Genomic DNA, 19841 nt, shown 5'->3' with positions numbered 1-19841 from the left:
CAGGTACACCAATCAAAAGTAGATTTAGTCTTTTCACAAAGTTCCATATTTCTTGGCTTTTTTTCATTCCTTTTTATTCTTTTTTCTCTAATCTTGTCTTCACACTTTATTGTATTAAGTTGATCTTCAATCTCTGATATCCTTTCTTCCACTTGATCGATTTGGCTGTGATACTTGTGTATGCTTCATGAAGTTCTCGTGCTGTGTTTTTCAGCTCCATAAGGTCATTTATGTTCTTCTCGAAACTGGTTATTCTAATTAGGAATTTGTCTAACCTTTTTTCAAGGTTCTTAGCTTCCTCGCATTGGGTTTGAACATGCTCCTTTAGCTCAGAGGGGTTTGTTATTACCCACCTTCTGAAGCCTACTTCTGTCAATTTGTCAAACTTATTCTCCATCCAGCTGTGTTCCCTTGCTAACAAGGAGTTATGATCCTTTGAGGAGAAGAGGCATTCTGGTTTTTCTAATTTTCAGCTGTTTTGCCATGGTTTCTCCCCATCTTCGTGGATTTATCTACCTTTAGTCTTTGATGTTGGTGACCTTCGAATGGGGTCTCTGAGTGGGCATGCTAATCCTTGCTGTTTGTTAGTTTTCCTTCTAGCAGTCAGGTCCCTCTGCTGCAGGTCTGCTGGAGTTTGCTGGAGGTCCATTCTAGACCCTGTTTGCATTTGTATCACCAGCAGAGGCTGCAGAACAGCAAAGATTGCTGCCTGTTCCTTCCTTTGGAAGTTTTGTCCCAGAGGGGCACCTGCCAGATGCCAACCAGAGCTCTCCTGTATGAGGTGTCTGTCAGCCCTTATGGGGAGGTGCCTCCCAGTTAAGATACACAGGAGTCAGGGACCCACTTGAGAAGCCAGTCTGACCCTTAGCAGAGATTGAACGCTGAGCTGGGAGGTCTGCTGCACTTTTAAGGGCCGTCAGATAGGGACATTTAATTCTGCTGAAGCTGCGCCCATAGCTGCCCCTTCCCCTAAGTGCTCAGTCCCAGGGAGGTGGGGGTTTTATTTATAAGTCCCTTACTGAGACTGCTGCCTGTTTTTCAGAGATGCCTTGCTCAGAGCAGAGAAGTCTGGCAGTCTGGCCACAGTGGCCTTGCTGAGTTGCTGTGGGCTCCCCCAAGTTAGAAATTCCTGGTGGCTTTGTTTACACTGAGAAGATAAAACCGCCTATTCAAACCTCAGCAATGGTGGATGCCCCTCCCCCAACCAAGCTCAAGCTGTTAATTGGATGGGCTTCCCTTTGTGGGTAACCTGACCTTTCTCTCTGGATGCCTTTAACATTTTTTCCTTCATTTCAACCTTGGTGAATCTGACGATTATGTGTCCAGGTGGATCTCAGACTGCTGCTGTGCTGCCAGCAAGAATTTCAACCCAGTGGATCTTAGTTTGCTGGGCTCTGTAGGGGTGGGACACATCAAGCCAGACTTGAAATCCAAGACCACTTGCGCTTCCCGGGTGAGGCGACGCCCCACCCTGCTTCGGTTTGCCCTCCGTGGGCTGCACCCACTGTCCAACTAGTCCCTATGAGATGAACTTAGTACCTCAGTTGGAAATGCAGAAATCACCCATCTTCTGCATCAGTCTTGCTGGGAGCTGCAGACTGGAGCTGTTCCTATCCAGCCATCTTGCCAGTGTTCTTTTTTTTTCTTTTTTCTTTTTCTTTTAGATGGAGTCTTGCCCTGTTGCCCATGCTGGAGTGCAGTGGTATGTGATCTTGGCTCACTGCAACCTCTGCCTCCTGGGTTCAGATGATCCTCCTGCCTCAACCTCCCAAGTAGCTGGGATTACAGGCGCCCGCCATCACGCCCAGCTAATTTTTGTATTTTTAGTAGAGACGGGGTTTCACCATATTGGCCAGGCTAGTCTAGAACTCCTGACCTTGTGATCTGCCCACCTCAGCCTTCTAAAGTGCTGGGATTACAGGCAGGAGCCACGGCACCTGGCCAAGTGTTCCTCTTAATGATAGGGAAGGTCAAGCACTTTAATTGGCAATTCTTCCAAATGATATACAAAGGGAAAAGTGAAACAGGATTGAGGTAGAAGGAAAGGTTGCTGGCCAGAAAATCACAAAAGTTCACCACCTACTGTCAGGTAGCAATGAGGACTCATCTCAGAGGAGGTTTCAACTGACATGCATGATGCAGTACAGTTGAGAAATCCCCTTTTAAAGACTTGAGTTCATTCTTAAGACATATGAAGACTTTTATATTATCATTTTAACCAATTGTTTAAAATTTCTACTCAACTTACTTTCACAAAATCCTTAGGTAAAAGTAAAGAGGCATATAATGAACAACTGCTCTTTTCAGGTAAGCAAGTTCATCCACTTTTAACTCCTCCACATCTTGTTTCTGTTTGGATTTGCAGATGTAGTAACTGAGGAAACACATGAAAATATTAAAACAATGGTTAAGATCCATACTTCTCAATCTGGCATTTAATATTCTCCACAACTAAACCCAATCCTGTTTTTCCAGCTCTATTATACCTACTCATATATCCTGGGAAATATATCTACTCATCAATTCCAAACATGCACAATGTTTTCGTGATCCTTCTGCCTCAGCCTCCCAAAGTTCTGGGATTATAAGCGTGAGCCACCGCACCTGGCCCCACAGTGATTTTTTGATCTTTTGCCTTTGTCAAAACCACTTTCTCCTTATCACATTCAATTGTGACATATCCTTCAAGGGCCAGCTCATCTCATACTTACAGTGAACAAATTTATCTTGCTTTCATAGGTCAGAAATAACTATCTTTTTTTTTTTTTTTTTTTTTTTTTTGAGACGGAGTCTCGCTCTGTCGCCCAGGCTGGAGTTCAGTGGCGCGATCTCGGCTCACTACAAGCTCCGCCTCCCGGGTTCCCGCCATTCTCCTGCCTCAGCCTCCCGAGTAGCTGGGACTACAGGCTCCCGCCACCTTGCCCGGCTAATTTTTTGTATTTTTAGTAGAGATGGGGTTTCACCGTAGTCTCAATCTCCTGATCTTGTGATCCACCCACCCTGGCCTCCCAAAGTGCTGGGATTAAAGGCGTGAGCCACCATGCCTGGGGAGTCTAAGTTTTAAGTAGCAATGACCAACATCTACAGATAAACCCAAATTGCTATGCCCTCTGCTTTAAAAAAATGTTAAAAATAACTTTCTTACTATCTTTAATATGTTTATTCAAGAAAGTTTCCACCTTTAAATAGCATTGGGATCTTAGCCAGTTAGACCAATTAGCTCATATCCATTTATAGATTCAAAATGAGTGCATTCTTCTTGCATGACTCTACTTGATGTAATTAAATGTTCTTTTATGACATGAAACCAGAGTGATGGTAATTTAAACAATTACAAATCTTGAAAATTCATACATTGGAATCGTTCAATTAATTTTGGTGTTTAAACATAATACAAAATAACACATTCCTTTAGTTCCTTTATATTAAACTCTGTATACTGGTCCTGATTTTCATACAATATAGACTTGCCGACAAACTGTCAACCTTTTGGCTGGTTTTAATCTTTGAAAGAGCTTGAAAAAAATTCAGCAGCAACATACAATTCCTTTACTAAAAACATCTATTGCTCTCCCAAATTTACTCATATAATTACTGCCATGTTAGCCTCATGTTCTATGATTTTTGCTAAAAGATGGTATTACAGTTTTATAATTACTGATTTCTTTCTGTCACCTGTAATGGAGTTGTTTTGTGCCAGAAAAACTATTAAACACACACTGTTAAAGGATTTAACTAAGTTGGCTTTAAAAATATATATAGGTTACCATTTGTCTTTTGCTCTTAATTGGTAAGTCCAAACCTTACAGTAGTAACTTTAAAATGACATTAAAAATTCTTTTAAGTTTTTATCACTAGTGACTAGTGTTTGTTTATACATGCCATTCCTATCTCTTCAAGAATTTTTCAGTTGAAGTTTATAATTTTTCTGTCTAAATTAAGATTTATAGATTTGTTGAAGCTGTATGCACTTACTTCAACATCTAGTCTAACCAGTCACTTCATATAAATGTAGCTCTTTGTGAGTTGACATATACACATGAAATTGTTCCAAGCTGTGGCATTGTCAGGTCAGGAACACACCCAATTCTCTGAATTTAAGTGACAATGTCGTTGTTGAAAGCATAGTGTTCATTTAGTCTTCTATAAAAGCAAACAAATATGCTTTAAAAGTCCAAGGTATCATAATGCCCAGAAATGTGGCCAGGATCACACTGTAACTACTCCAGTATTTATCAAGTGTAAATATTAATATATTGTAGAAAGTTTCTATATCCACAAACATGTTAAAAAACATTTTTTTCTTTTTCATGGTCAACAACCTCTCAAATATAATGTCTTGCTTTGAGGGGAAAAAAAGCATTATAATATCAAAAATAAATATGACTCTCTGTCTTGGTTCATTTTGTGTTGCTATAATACCACAGACTAGATAATTTACAAAGCAAATACATTTATTTCTCTTAGTTCTGAAGGCTGAGAAGTCCACTATCAAAGTGCTAGCATCTGGTGAGGGTCTTCTTGCTGTATCATGCTATGGTGGAGGGAGAGAGGGTGAGAGAGCACAAGAGAGATCAAGAGACCTTAGAACTCATTTTTATCAGGGACCCACTCCTGCTATAACAAAATTAATCTATTCATGAGGCTAATTGCCTCTGAATGATCCCACTTCTTAACATTGTCACGGTGGGAACTACATTTCAACATGAGTTTTGGAGGGGACATTTAAACCATAGCACTCTCTAAACATGACAGTATCCTTGCTAAGTCACCCAAAGTTTGTCCAAGTGGCCTTTGCTCCCCTTTCATGATACTTTTCTGCACACATCTCTGTGATAGTATAATTGGTTATGGCATTACAGTAATAACAGTAAATTTTGGATTTTATAAGTATGTAGCAGTTTTGTTCAGTTCCAAACCAACAAACACGCTTCTAAATGGATTTGATCTTTACATGTTGTATTAGTTGGTAGGGCTGCAACAACAAAATGCCACAGACTGGGTGACTTAAACCAAAGAAATTTATTTTCTCACAGTTCTGGAGGCTGGAAGTTCAAGATCAAGGTGTTGGCAGGTTTGGATTTACCTGAGGCCCCGGTGATGTTAGATTAGGACTCACCTCAATGAACTCACTTAATCTTTACCTCTTTAAAGGGATTATTTCCAAATCTAGTCATATTTTGAGGTACTGGGAATAAGGGCTTCAACATATAAAAATTTGGGGGAGTGGGGGTGGGAAGGGAACAATTCAGTCCACAATACACTGTGTCACTAAGCAAGAACAGTGGGCAAGAAAGCAAAGGCAAGTAATTTTGAAATCATCACACCCATGTGTGAAAATTTCCACTACAACATGGCTGAAGATGATGAAAAGTTTATGGCATGTAAAAGAAAGTAAGTTTTCCCATATAATCGGAATTTATCACCTATCCACACTTGCTTCATCAACTTTTTACCAGTAGATCCCTTTTACTCTTTAGTATAGGGGTGCTCCAGGAGAGGCATCACCTAGCATAGGGGTTTCCAAACTGTTTTGTGGAATGCTCTATGATTCACAAATTCTTGATGTATATTTCACTTTGAATATATTTAAACTTGCACACAAATGCATTATATTTATAAAATAAAACTAAAAACAGGCTCAATTGGAACACTGAAAGCCAATCATGTATATAATGCATGCTGCTGGGCTCAAGTGATCCTCCTGCCTCAGTCTCCCAAGCAGTTAGGATTACAGGCAGGTGCCATCACATGTGGCTTTTTTTTTTTTTTTAAGAGACAGGGTCCTGGTATGTTGCCCAGGGCTGGTCTTGATCTTCTGCACTCAAGCAACCCTTTTGCCTCAGCCTCCTATAGTTGCTGGAATTATAGGTATCAGTGACCATGCCCATCTCCTTTGAAGGCTTTTTAAAAATAGTTCAGACACTGTGCACTTTTACTCATGTAAAATCACATAAGGAGGCATCATCCATGCCAGGCATGGTCACTCATACCTGTAATCCCAGCAACTATGGGTACATTTGCCCAAAGCTTTTTCTTATGACAGTACTCAAGACAATTTTGACTGCATTTAATAAGTGAATATCTTCATGATTTGATCCTTTGATTATTTTCAGTGCTGTCATTTGGAGGGAATCTCATATGACATGTATACTCATATTTTCTTCTGATTGAACAAATCCCAAATCCTTCAGCTTTCAGGGATCAGCATTAATTTTAATACTTATACAATAGCAGAATGAGTCCCATCTCTCATATTATGACTAGCATCCCAGTATTTCAGTGGAGAATGGGTGGGAATTAGGTTCCTTTTATTTTATACCTTAACTTTGGGCTTCACTTCACCTGCTCCACCATCTTTTGGGTCTCTTATTTTGCTCTACCCACTTTGCCCCAGGCTGAATACTACTTCAGTTCTTTATTTTTCCAAAGCACTGCTTAAAAAATTTTTCTTGTAAATAATTTTACTAAAGTCTTGCTGATATAGATTGTCAATCAGAAGCCTGGTTGGAACACGAACACAAAAAAGCAAAAACTTCAAATGCAATGCTAGATTCATTATTTTTGGATACCTAATCAGTTCTTTCTCACTATGTAATTCCTTATTGGTCTTGAGCCTCTGTGTACCCACAGCCTTCTGCTTTGTGCCTAGGGCTTGTTTTTTGTTTCTTTTCTCCTTGTAGCTTTACTCCCCTGACTCTATTTCAAATATCCTTGGCCGGACACTTTCAGTCCCTTGAGTTATAATTAAACAATTTCTCTTCAATTTCTCTTACTTTCTTGGCAGAGGAGTAGTTCCCTCTTTACTTTGTTCATTCCTTCCCAAACATACTCTTGGTGGATCTTGGCTTTAATGTCCAAAGGGGTTCTTTACCTCATATAGGAAATAGAAATCGCCCCAATTTAAACCATGCCATATTTTTTATAAATCGGAAAGAACTTGCCTATTGCTTGCTATAGAGTTCTTCTTTTTCTTTTTTCTATTCATGCTTTTTGGTGATGTTGAAAAAATTACCTATGAAAACACACTATATATTAAAAGCAGAAAAATGCAGGCTGGGTGCTGTGGCTCACGCCTGTAATCCCAGCACTTCAGGAAGCCAAGGCGGGTGTATCACCTGAGGCCAGGAGTTCGAGACCAGTCTGGCTGATGTGGCAAGACCCCATTTCTACTAAAAATACAAAAATTAGCCAGGAGGGGTGGCATGCTCCTATAGTACCAGCTACTTGGGAGGCTGAGGCAGAAGAATTGCTTGAACCCAGGAGGTGGAGGTTGCAGTGAGCCAAGCTGATACCACTGCACTGCAGCCTGGGAGACAGAATGAGAGTCCATCTCAAAAAAAAAAAAAAAAAAAAAGAAAGAAAGAAAAATGCGGAAAATATAACAATGTGTATAGTTACATATTGATTAACCTCGAGATAAGTCATATAATACTATGTTATCTCCAACCTTCAAGTAGTTATTGAAGATATTGAAAGCAATATATGAAATTTATGATTTGTGATAAACAGAAAGAAAAGCATTTACACAAGCTAATACGAAAAGAAGAAATCAAAATGGTTATAATTGGGTATGGACATTTTCCTGTTATATTAGAAAAATGTACATATAACTATATACATAAAATATATACAAATTATAAAAATATTTGAGTATGTATGTTATATAAATTTATATTTATGTTAATTATACTGATGTTATACAAATTTATATTTAATTATGTTTATATTACACAAATTATATAGTAAATTATATAATTATAATTATATATGTATATACATATAAAATATATCAAGCCAGAAATCCATATAAGTACAGAAATAGTTTTTATATTTGTTGTAAAAAATATGAATAAAATCTTTGTATGTTTTATTGAGCAAAATTAAGTAGTTTAAAAATGTTGGCATTATTCTTCATGTCTCTATTTATTTCACATTCCTCAGCCTACTCCTCAGTAAATTATTCATCTCTACCTAAAAAATATTTCTGGAATCTGCTCCTTAACATGATCTCTGCTGCTACCACCTGCAGTGACTCCTGACACTACCTGCAGTTCGGGCAAACTTTACAGGCTCAGGGCCGAGTTCTCCACAAGACTTTTGTTATTTCAGACACCAGCCACACGCTCAGAGGTTCCTAGGTTCACCCTCACTTCTGACCAACTAGCAACACATTAGAGGGTTCCTACACTACCTTTTCAGGCTTCATAATTTATTGGAACATATTCAGGAAAGGACTATACTTCCAATTACAGTATTATGATGGCAAAAATAATATAAACTGGACCAGCCAAAAGAAAAGACAGATAGGGTGAGATCTGGGAGGATCCCAGATTAAAACTTCCTATGTCTTCCCCTGTCAATACATGTCACCTTCCTAGCACATCAATGGGTAAAAATATGTATAGAATATTGTCAACCTGGGAAACTCACCTGAGTTTTGCTGTCCAGAGTTTTTACTGGGGTTTCACAATAGACATGGATAATTGAACTGCTGACCAGATGATTGAATTCAATCTTCAGCCCTCCCTTCCTCTGAAAGTTTAATGGTAGTTAACGGTAGGTCCCTAGATAGTTTAAATCAGCGAGAATGAGTCATCCCTGAAATTGGAGTTAGACATCTATTATTTTCCTTAATTGACAGCATTAAATGTGTCAGATCAAGAAGAAACAGTGTGAAATCTTTTTTCACCAATTAATGAACAAATAAATGGCCGTGGACCCAATTATTGGCTAAAATAACACATTATTAAAACAATAATTTATCTTTGAGATAAAATATTTCTTATTTCAACTGCTGGATTGAATTATCACAATAGTGTCATGAGATGATAAGGTGAAATATTTAAAACTTTTTTTGTAAAAGAGTAGACAGTAAATACTTTCAGCTTTGTGAGCCACAAATTCTCTGTCACAACTATTCAACTATGTAATTGCATTGTAAAAGTAGCCATAAGCAACATGTAAATAAACAGGTGTGATTATAATTCAATACAACTTTGTTTACCAAAATAAGCAGCAGGTAGGATCTGGCTTATGAGTGATAGGCCAATAAAAAAGGATATGGTGGTAACTTATTTAGCAAGCAGAATTTTCCCAATGCAATGCTGAAAAAACTACTAAAACAAATTGGATGCTAAAGGTTATATTGTTACCAAAACATCAGGGGTTCGACCCAGGTCCTGCTGCTCACTGAACAGAAAGCCAATAACTAACACAACAAGTATTGTCAGGGAAAAAGGCTTTAATGAGATCACCTAAAATCCATCTCCCTGACCAACTAAAATCGGGGGTTTCCAGAAAAGGGAAAAAAATATAATTATATGTGGGAAAACTGGAGCTAGGAAGGGGCAAGGAAGAGGAGTTGGTTAACAAAAGCATGTGGTCAGTTAGGAAAGCAGGAATTAGGGAAGGGTAAGAAAGCAATCGCGACTAATTAGGAGTCTGGCATCTCATTGTCTAGATGTAGCAATCTGGTGCCCTGCAGTTCTTTGATACATTTTGATAGCCCAGAAGGTCATTTCTTGAGGAAGAAACTCAGATAACACAAACGTAGTTTCCAGCTTTAAAATCAGAAAGGTCAATTTCTATGTTTCTCAAAGAAAAAAAAAAAAACTGTCTATGGGATTATTGAGTTGGTTTCAATATGAGACTTCCATCTTCTCATAAAAGAGTCTCACTGTCCTTATGGATACAATTTATGGTAAATACAAGTTACACATTTGAACACAGAAAATAAATTTGTTTTTGGACTTCTGCTTCTAGCAAAATGGAGTAGATTTTTAAAATACATTTTTTCCACTAATTACAGCTAAAAATGCTAGACATTATATGTAAAACGAACATAATAAGACTCTGAAAGGTAGAGAAAAGAAGGCAGACCATTTAGAGGTGCTGAAACCAGAGAAAAAACATGATAGTAAATTCCCTGAGTTTTCTTTTGGCCTCATGTATCCCAGACAGAATGCTGGAAAATTGACAAACTGGAAATATAAATAGGGGCAGACAAAAATAAACCCAATGAAAGCCTGTCCTCTGTAGCCAATTGATCAGGAAATGGGAGGTTTAGCAAGAGGGAAACATTTTACACAATAAATAACTGCTCTACTCTGGCTAAACACCAGAGAAATAACTGTGGCCCCAATCCCGCCCTCTATGACAGCAAAGGCTAAGTGGGAAGCCTAGAATTACACCATTCCTAACCCACCTTCCTGGACAGTGTGAGAGAAGGCCAAGTTAGGGAGCTGGGATGTTCTTCCCCACTGGGCAATAAGGAGTGCCCATTCCAACAGTGTCAGCAGAAACCAAGTGGGGAGCATGGTCTTCTACCCCATGCAGCGACCAGGTGGCCTTTCCCCTCTTCACCAGGGTGGGGTCAGAGGAGGACTAATGTATAATCAAGACATTCCCTAACACCCAGAGATGAGGCCACTCCTGCCCTGCTGTCAGTGGTAGGCAGAACTCCTACCCTGATCAGCAGTAAGAAAGCACTCCTGCTATTCCTAGTCACTGTGGTATCAGCAGAGGGATCATGGATCATGGCATCAGCAGAAGGGAGCCAGAATTCCACCCATACCCAGCAGAACAAAAAAAATGTGTCTTATTTAATCTCAATGAAGGCTGAGAGAGAACTTGACCTTCCACCCCTACCTGGAAGTAACAAGGTGGCACCCCTCTCTTCCTCTGCTGCAGCAGTGTCAGAGAAAGCCAGCTATGAAAGATTTACATAAAATCCAGAGTCTCATAATGTGACCCATGAAATATCCAGGATTTAATTAAAAATACTATGTTATTCCAAGAAAAAGGAAAACCACAATTTGAATAAAAAGGAAAAAACAATGCATACAAACATCGAGATGACAAACATGTTAGGACTAACTGACCAAGATTTTAAAGCAGGAACTTAAAACATGTTTTAACAAGCATTACAAATATGCTTGAACCAAATGAAAATAGTCTCTGAAAAGAAACAGAATATGATGGCAACAAAACAGAAGAAAAAATAAAGAACCAAAGGGAAATTCCAGAACTCAAGCATACAATAACTGCAATAAAAACTCAGTGAGTAGATTCAATGGCAGAATGGAAACAACAGAGAGAAAATAGATTTTTAAAAAATTGATAAGACTGCAGGGACCTATGGGGCAATAATAAAAGAGCTAACATTCCTATCATCACTCTCTGGGAAGGAGTGTACAAAGAGGGCAGGACTGTGAAAATACTCAACAATATGATGACTGAAACCAGTATAGGTACCTAAAATAATATGAAACTCTGAAGATTCAACAGTATAAACAAAACAAAACAATCTGAAAATAAACAAAAGGCATGAAGGTTAAATTAACATAAACTTCAGGAAGTTTAATGCCCTGACTATTGGAAACAGAATGACCATAAACCAGAAAGAACTCTTAACTTATTCGGGGTTACTTGGAATTTTTCGAGCTTATAGAAAATTTACTCAGTAACTGTACCTCCATGAAGCAACTAATAATGAGAATGTGCTTGTGATGCAAAGGGCTATTTTTCTGCATAACAATTACTTCTGCTAACAATACATTTAAATGGTGTGTTTTCCCTGGGAATGATTTCCTTTCAGAGGAGGATCGTATTCATTGAATATAAAAGGCTGATGATAATAGCAAAAAGAACAGTAGTTCCAACCATCACATCTTGATATGACTTAATGGGGAAAAATTTACCAAGACATACTTATTTTATATGTGAATTTCCAAGATTGCATGGCACAATTCTGGTTTTATACCATCCATCCATCAATGTAAATGCACACCATTGCTAACGCCTACATGGCTGGGTAATACTTATGGGGAGCAGCTATTAGTAATGTTTTATTTAACTCTGACTTCTTAGGTTAGATTCAGCTGTATATTTATTTCTACTGGCAACTCTGTATAGCAGCCTTAATAAGAGTCTATGGGAAATAAGTATTTCAATTTCACAATATGTATACATGAAGCTAAAAACTTCCTCAAAGCTTTGCTGACAATGTTCTGAAGGTTAGGTTTCCACATGTGGTTATTTACAATTCAGTATTTTTTTTATTTTGACAGGGTCTCACTCCATTGCCCAGGTTGGAGTACAGAGGTGGGCTCACAGCTCACTGCAGTCTCGACCTCCTGGGCTTAGGTGATCCTCCCATCTAAGCCTCCTGGATAGCTGGAACGACAGGCACACACCACCATACCTAGCTACATTTTTTTAGAGATGGGGTTTCACCGTGTTGCCCAAGCTGGTCTTGAACTCCTGGACTCAAGTGATCTGCCTGCCTCGGCCTCCCAAAGTGCTGAGATTAGGCATGGGCCACTGTGCTCAGTCCTAGAATTCAGCTTTAAACAAAGAATTAGTTAATAAACATGCTTATAGTCATTCTTTATTTATAATAAATGGTGGAAGTTAGAAATATCTATCATATGTATGACCAAAGTGTATGATTTTCAAAGACAATCACTATCCTTTACTCATCTCTATATTTCCCTCAGGGCTACTTATAGAACTCTATATCTACTAGACATTCAATGTATTTGTCAAATGAATGCATGAGCATGAATGATGTTTATTTTCCTTAAAATATTTGTCCCAGACTCAGCTACCATTTTTCAGGACTATATTCTGCTTTAACATTTACTATTGAATTTAAAAATAACTCACTGATTATTATATTTTGAGTTTTGCTTTAAAACACACACACACACACACACACACACACACAATTGGAAAAGCAAAAAGCAACCCTTGACGTCCTGAAACCAGTGTGCCAGTCACAACAAGGACTCTTGTCAGAAGCTGACCTGGTGCTCACAGCTAGGCTGTGCTGCTGTTCTGTGAATGTAAACATTCTCTGATTATCAACATTAGACAAGTTTTCTCTGAGACCAAGATAAAGTGTGGCAGAACAAGGCCTCTTCACAATTTTATCTAAACAGACAAAAAGAAGGCCACTGTGTCACCACAAACTACCAAACGCCTCCACTTCCCAGTAAATGTAAGCAAATATAAATGACTGCTTTTTTAAAAAATCAATTACAGCTTTGTTCTCATTCTAGTTGCTTTCTCTATTTCTCTAAAATTTATTGAGATACTCTTACGGGGATCTTTGGGGTGTCACTTTTCTGGCTGGAAACCTGTGGCCGGTGGCGCCTTTGCCCGAGTTTTGCTCAGGCCAGCTGGGCTCGTTCCACCCACTCAGCCTGGCAGGCTGCACTTAGCTCATGGTACTGCCCTGGATCCCACGCCTCCAAGGGGCGAGGCAGGCGTGGAGCAGTGAGAGGGGTGTGTGAGCGAGTGTGGGGTCCGGGCATTGCGCAGTCAGACACGCTGGGGCTGCTGCCATGGGGTGGGCAGCTCCAGGTGCCAGCATGGGTGCCCTGGCTGGCACCAGGGAATGCGGTGGCGCCTGTAAACGTGGAGAGGCCAGGAACTGCAAGGCCCCAAAAGGAGTCACAGCTCTGTCTCGTGGAGCTCCCAGGTCTGGGTTCCCCGAAAGTCCACAGCTCTTCTTTCCTTCTCTTCATCCACAACGTGGTGAGCAAGCGACATGTTTCAGCCCTGTTTGTGTTACAGCAGCTCTTTTAGCCTCACCATTCAATGGGTCCTGAGTTCTTGTCTCGCGACCAGGAAGAAAGAAGTAGAAGGTGAGCAAGACAAACAGGAGATTTATTGAGCAATAGAACAGCTCAGAGAAGACCCGCTGGGGGCAGCTCCTCTTTGTAGCCAGGGTGTCCCAACCAGTATTCAGCTCCTGCCAGAAAAGGTAGCTCCTCTCTGTAGGCAGGTCGTTCCAACAAGTGTTCAGCTATCAGCAGAGAGGGCAGCTCCTCTCTGTTGCTGGTCATCTTGTTGTCTGCAGCTATCAGCAGAGAGGAGGCACTAGAGTGGGTGGCTCCTGTCTGCAGGCATGTCATCTACAGCTCTCAGTAGACAGGGTAGCTCCTGTCTGCAGCGGGTCATTCCAGCATCTCTGTGTCCTCTGCTCTGCTCTGGCTGAGACTGGAACTTTTATGGGCCTCAGAGGGGAGGAAGTGCGTGCTGCTTGGCTCATGGGGTGCCATGGGTGGGCCTGGAAACGGCACCACAAGGTCCCACTCCTGTCTGCAGGACTGGCAGCATGGCCCCCATCCTCAGGCCCTCCCTGGCCCGAAGGTGGGGCCTCACCAGGGACCCGCCCTCTTCCACCGAGGAGACTGCCTTCTGCGGCAATTCTTGACACCCAGGCTGCTGGCACCAAGGGACACCTGCAAGCCAGCTCTAGAACCACCCTCAGCTTCCTCTAGGCCTCCCCTTTCACGCCTGCAAGTGCCCAACGTCTGGAGGGGGCCAAGGTGACAGGGGGCTGGGGTGTCAGCACTTCCCTAAGCGTGGGCACACCTGGCCGGGCTGTGACAGCGTCCACGCTTCGCCCCACTCTGAGACAGGAGCAGGTGCCCTAAGCAGGAAGAGGCATGGCAGCGAGAACGATACCCCCGAGCCTGCGGGGACAGGGGTCCTTCCTGGGCCCCCAAAGGTGCAGACTACAGAGATGGTCGAGTCCTGTGCCTAAGAGGGCAGCTGCAGCTGCACCTGGGAAGCTCCTGTCCTGCCAGCTCGGAAGGGGCGGGGCTTCCTGCTTGTCCCCTGCTCCGGGTGGCTCTGTGGAGTGTGCAGTCTCGGCCTCACCCCTGAGATCGGAGTGGGCGCCAACAGCGAGAAGAAGCTAGGCAGCGGGAGCAGGGACTTCTGAGCCTACAGGAGGCAGGGGGGCCTTCCCGGGCCCCCAAGAGCACAGAGACGCAGGGGACCAGGGCCGTGGCAGAGCGGCTCCAGCGGCACCCAGGGAGGGAGGGGCTCCTGCCTGCTCCATGGAGTTGGGGGTGGGTGGCGGGACTTCTGCTGGCTCCAGGGAGTGTTATAGCCCTGGCTGCGCCTCCTCGTTGCAGCCGGTGTCTTGGTAGTGGCCGCTCTAGATGGGCCACTGCTGCCATCAATACACACTTGAAAGCCCATGTTTCCTGTATTGTCTGGGAACTAAAAAAGTTAAACAACATGCCTCCTTTCCTCTTTAGAAAAATTTTAAACCCACAGAAAATTTGAAAGAACAGAACTAACACAACCATAAACTCTCTTTCTAGATTCAACTATTAGGATTTTGCTACAGTTGGTTATCTGTATGTGTATATGTATGTGCTTAATACATATAACACACATACATGCACACACATACATATTTAAGTTGCAGATTTACTCCTAAATCATTAAACATGCATGTCCTATGAATAAAAACAATTTTCTAAATAACCACAATATCTTTGTGGTTTGTCTTCTTCCTCAAAGATTTTACAATCTAATACCCAGAACCTCTGAATAGTTACCCTATATGATAAAAGGAACTTTGCAGATGTAACTAAATTAAGGACTGTGAGATGGGGGAAAAAAAAGTGGTTGGGTAAGAAAAAAGCAACCCTTGACAACCTGAAACCAGGTGGGCCCAATCTAATCACATGGTTCCTTTAGAGTAGAAGACCTGTCCTTGATATGGTCAGAGGAAGATGTGACTATGGAAGAATGATTAGAGAGATGCAACATTGCTAACTAAGAAGACGGATAAAGAGAGCCCCAAAGCCATAATGTCGGTGGCATTTTAAAGCTCAAAGAGGCAAGGAGATGAATTCTTCCTGTGAGCCCTTAGAAAGTAAGGCAGCCCTGTCAATACTTTGATTTTAGCTCAGTGTGACCCATGTCAAATTTCCAACATACAGAACTATAAAATAAATTTGTGTTGTTTTAAACCAAGTTTGGGGAGATCTGTAATAGCATCAATAGAAAACAAATACAACTATTTTTATTTGTAAGAAAATTAACAGTTAATTCTATATAATCAATATATAGTCCATATAAAATCTCTTCTAATTGTCTCTAGAAAAGTCTTTTATAAATTTTTCCCCAAAATCTAGGATCCAGTGAAGTTTACACGTTACATTTGGTTTTTTGTCTCTTTGGTCTCTTTTAATCTAGAACAGTAGCTTTGCCTTTGTTTGTCCTGACATTGACTGTTCTATTTAAGAGTCCAGGCTGGCTGTCTTATAGAATGTCCCTTATTCGGGATTTGTCTGAGTGCTTTTCACATGATTAGATTCAACTTAGATAATTTCTTGGCAAGGATATACGTCATAGGCAATGATGTGCACTTTTTATTGCTTCAAAGCTTGAGGCTCTTATCAGGTTGTCCAACTTTTGGTGAGTCTAAATTTGATCACTTGTTTCAGAAGATGACTGTGATTCTTTTATTGTAAAAGCTATGGCTTTGTAATTGATGTCATCTGTAGGCTAATATTTTGAGAGTTTCAAATATGTTGTTCTCCAAAAACTTTTCACCTAATGACTTTACCATTGATTGATGATTCTTGCCTGCATTAGTTATTACACTGGAATTGAAAGATGCATTTTTTTCTCATTCTGTGATTTCTTCTATATTTATGAAGCATTACATTTTGTAAACACAGTCATCCCCATGGTATACATGGGGGATTGGTTCTAGGAACCAATCACAGGATGCTCAAGTCCCTTATGTAAAATGACATAGTATTTGCATATAAACTATGCACATCATCCCATACACTTTAAATTATTGCTAGATTACTTAGGATTCCTAATACATCACATCACTTTATTTGTGAATTTGCTTCACAGTAAAATCAAGTTTTGCCTTTTGGAACCTTAGGAAACTTTTTTGATCTGTAGTTGGTTGAATCTACACATGTGGAACCCACAAATATGGAGGGCCAACTGTGTAAGCTTTTCTATTTCCCTGTTATTGCTTCTCTTTCTCTCTCTCTCTGTCACTCTCTCAATCAGATGACTTAGGACATTTTTATGACTGTTTATAACCCATAAACCTCTTCAAGAACAACACTGCTCTTTTGAATCCCACTCATTTTAGAGAATTTCTGTGCTTTCAGACACAACAGAATATCCCAGATCGACCTTGTCCTGTCCCAAACCGGCAATCAAGCACTTTTGTAAGGAGAGGGATCTCTGGTTCCTTTTAATGAGGAATGGAATTTAGAAACCAAGATCTGGGTGCTATTTTCACTCACTGTTCTTGAGATGCAATGAGTTATTGATGCAATTAGCTTATTGATTTTTCAGTCTTTTTTCTTCTCTATCAATGTTCTTGTAAGTGTGGGGTTGGCTATATCCCCAAAGTTTTGAAATAAAGTATTTCATAACACTCACTTTAAAATATTTTCTAAATTGCTACTGTGATTTCTTCTTTGAGATACAAGGTTTTAAGGATTATTACTTAATTTCCAAATCTATGAGGATTTTCTGGCTTTCTTTCTGCTGTTGTGTTATTATAGTACTTTGTTTTCTTTTTCGGATTCACTTCACCTTTATTATGAACAAACACAATCTCAGATTAGTATAATTAGCTTCAGAGTTGATATTAATAGAAATTATTCCAAAATTATTCTTGTCACAAGTAACTACTATCCCACATAAAAAGGGAAAAATCCCACCCAATCAAAGGTATCCTCTGTATGTTTCCACGGCAATGTGTTGTTTATGCATTCTCAATTTTTTTCTGGCTAGTTATCCACCACTTCTCCAATGGATTCATTCCATCTCTTGGAGAACCACATAGACTAATGACAGCATTGACAGCATCTGGGACACATCGACATATCAAGATCATGGTGGACACTGTTATTATAAAAACTACTCAGGTCTTGAGAATTCCTGTGCTGAAGAATCCCAAAATGCTTTATAAAAAGTATTAGTCACGCCTCAAAACTGCCCTTTGAGGTAGGTCAGTATTATTATCCCCATTTTAACAGAAGGAAAACTGAGGCACATTATAGTTAAGTGACTTGCCCAGGGTCACAAAGCAAGTCAGTGGCACAGTGGTAGGAGAGGCCCTGGCCTTAACCACCAGCATAACATGGCCACCGCCCTTTTTTAACCTTTCATGATGACCTATTTGAGCTACACTTACAGAGAGTACACTCAAGATACTAGCAAACCAAGGAGAAAATTTTCCATTTTAAATGCTACAACCATCTTTTAACCTAAAAAAATATTGTAAATCAAATACATTCAAATTACTTCCACCCTCCATCAAATGTAGACACTTAAGAAAAGCAGCCCTAACAAAAGTTTCCAGAATGAATCCCAGAAGGAAATCCTGCAAATCACGATACTGTTAATCCTCCACTCAGGTCCCTTTTTCTACAAGCCACTTCAGTAGGCTCTCAGGTGCAAAAGGATTCCACAGAGGGAGTGAGGGCAGGCTCATATGCAACAATGTGATTAGAAAAGATGTAAGGCACCCGGGTTAAGTTGTCAGCACACCACCAAAGCAAGGACTGTTAGAAATCCAGACTCTTGATCAGATCTGAGTTTATTATTAATGTGTCACTTGAATTGAGCTTTAGAATCTTGAAAACAGTGTTCCTTACTCAGCAGACACACCCCCACCCCCACCCCCACCCACACCCATACATACATTGGGGCCCTTAGCCTGAGGTGCCATCCAGCCTGATGTAGGGTCAAGGTACAGATCAGATCCATGGCACACGATTACAATAGGAAGAAGTGAAAGTTGTTTTTTATTATTCATATATTATCAAGCAGGCCTCTGATGACCTGTGGAATTATAAATACCAGCAGACATTTCCAAGGGGTAGGTGCAGAGGTCAACAGAACTAAACTACAGTGATCTTCCCTCAGATTCTTTTCTACTGAGGTGAATAGCTCAAAAGACAAGGATGCCTTTAGTTCAGGCTAACCCCTATAGCCTCTCTGCAATTAACACAGGAAGAAAGGCCCTCCTCCCTTCCAGCACTGGGGCTCAACAGTGGACTGAGTGTTTGGTAGTGTGCATTTCCAATCTTAATAGAGCAAAGCCAGGCTTCTGCTTTGATGACTGAGCTATAGGGACAGGAGTGGTCCAAGGTTCTCAAAACACTGATGTTCTGTTTTTGTTTTTTTTTTTTCAGACTTCTATACTATTGTCTGCCCTAGGCTATAGGGAATACAGGTTAGTCTGCTGAACAGACACTCTGTTCAGCAGGGTTTGTAGTATCTCAAATCTCAGGTCTCAGCCAAAGCTTTGCAGTTCACCCTGACTCCAGGGAATAGGGCCTCTTTTTGGGGTGAGGCACTTGGGTTCTTGACCTTGCTTCTTTCCAGTGAGAACTGTTTCCTTCTACTTCTACAAGCATTGTACTGCCAGCTGAGAGCACTGACTCAGGCGGGGCACCCTTACCGAGCAAGCAGGGGGCATTCAGCATGCTCTCTGGTTCTGACCCAGACAGAGGGGACTGAAAATAAACCCTCTTTTGCTCTGTGGCTGACCCACCGGCTCAAAGTGAGCACTTGGATTGGCTGTGCCTTATGAGATAAGGAGAGAGAGAGAGAGGCTCTCTGGGCCAGAAATGTTTCTGGGAGGGTTCGCCAGCCTTGTCTTGAGCCATCAGTGTGGCAGGGGAGCACAGGGGTGTAAGTGGAGACACCCTGGAGGCCACATGAAAGTGGCAGCTAGCTGTACTTTCGAAAGAGAAGCAATGGTTCAGTGACCCTGAGTATTCTGTCTGCAGGAGGGAGCTGCCTGGACATCAAGTCATCACTGCCTCTGAATACACGCAAAGGAGGCTGCCTGTCCAGGGAAAGAAGAAAATGTTCAGAGAAGAGAAAGATATGGTAAAAGAAAAGGGACAGACAGAGTAGAGCCAGGAATCAAGAATCAGGGTAGTGAAGAGATTCCTAACCCTGCCCTCCAGGCAGTTCTATACTTTAGGCTAGATGTTAACAGAGCCAAAAAAAAAAAAAAAAAAAAAAAAAAAAAA

This window comes from Colobus angolensis, unplaced genomic scaffold (assembly GCF_000951035.1).
Source record: "Colobus angolensis palliatus isolate OR3802 unplaced genomic scaffold, Cang.pa_1.0 Scaffold74, whole genome shotgun sequence".
Classification (NCBI taxonomy): domain Eukaryota; kingdom Metazoa; phylum Chordata; class Mammalia; order Primates; family Cercopithecidae; genus Colobus; species Colobus angolensis.
The sequence above is the reverse complement of the archived record's forward strand: the minus strand, read 5'-3'. Positions refer to the sequence as shown.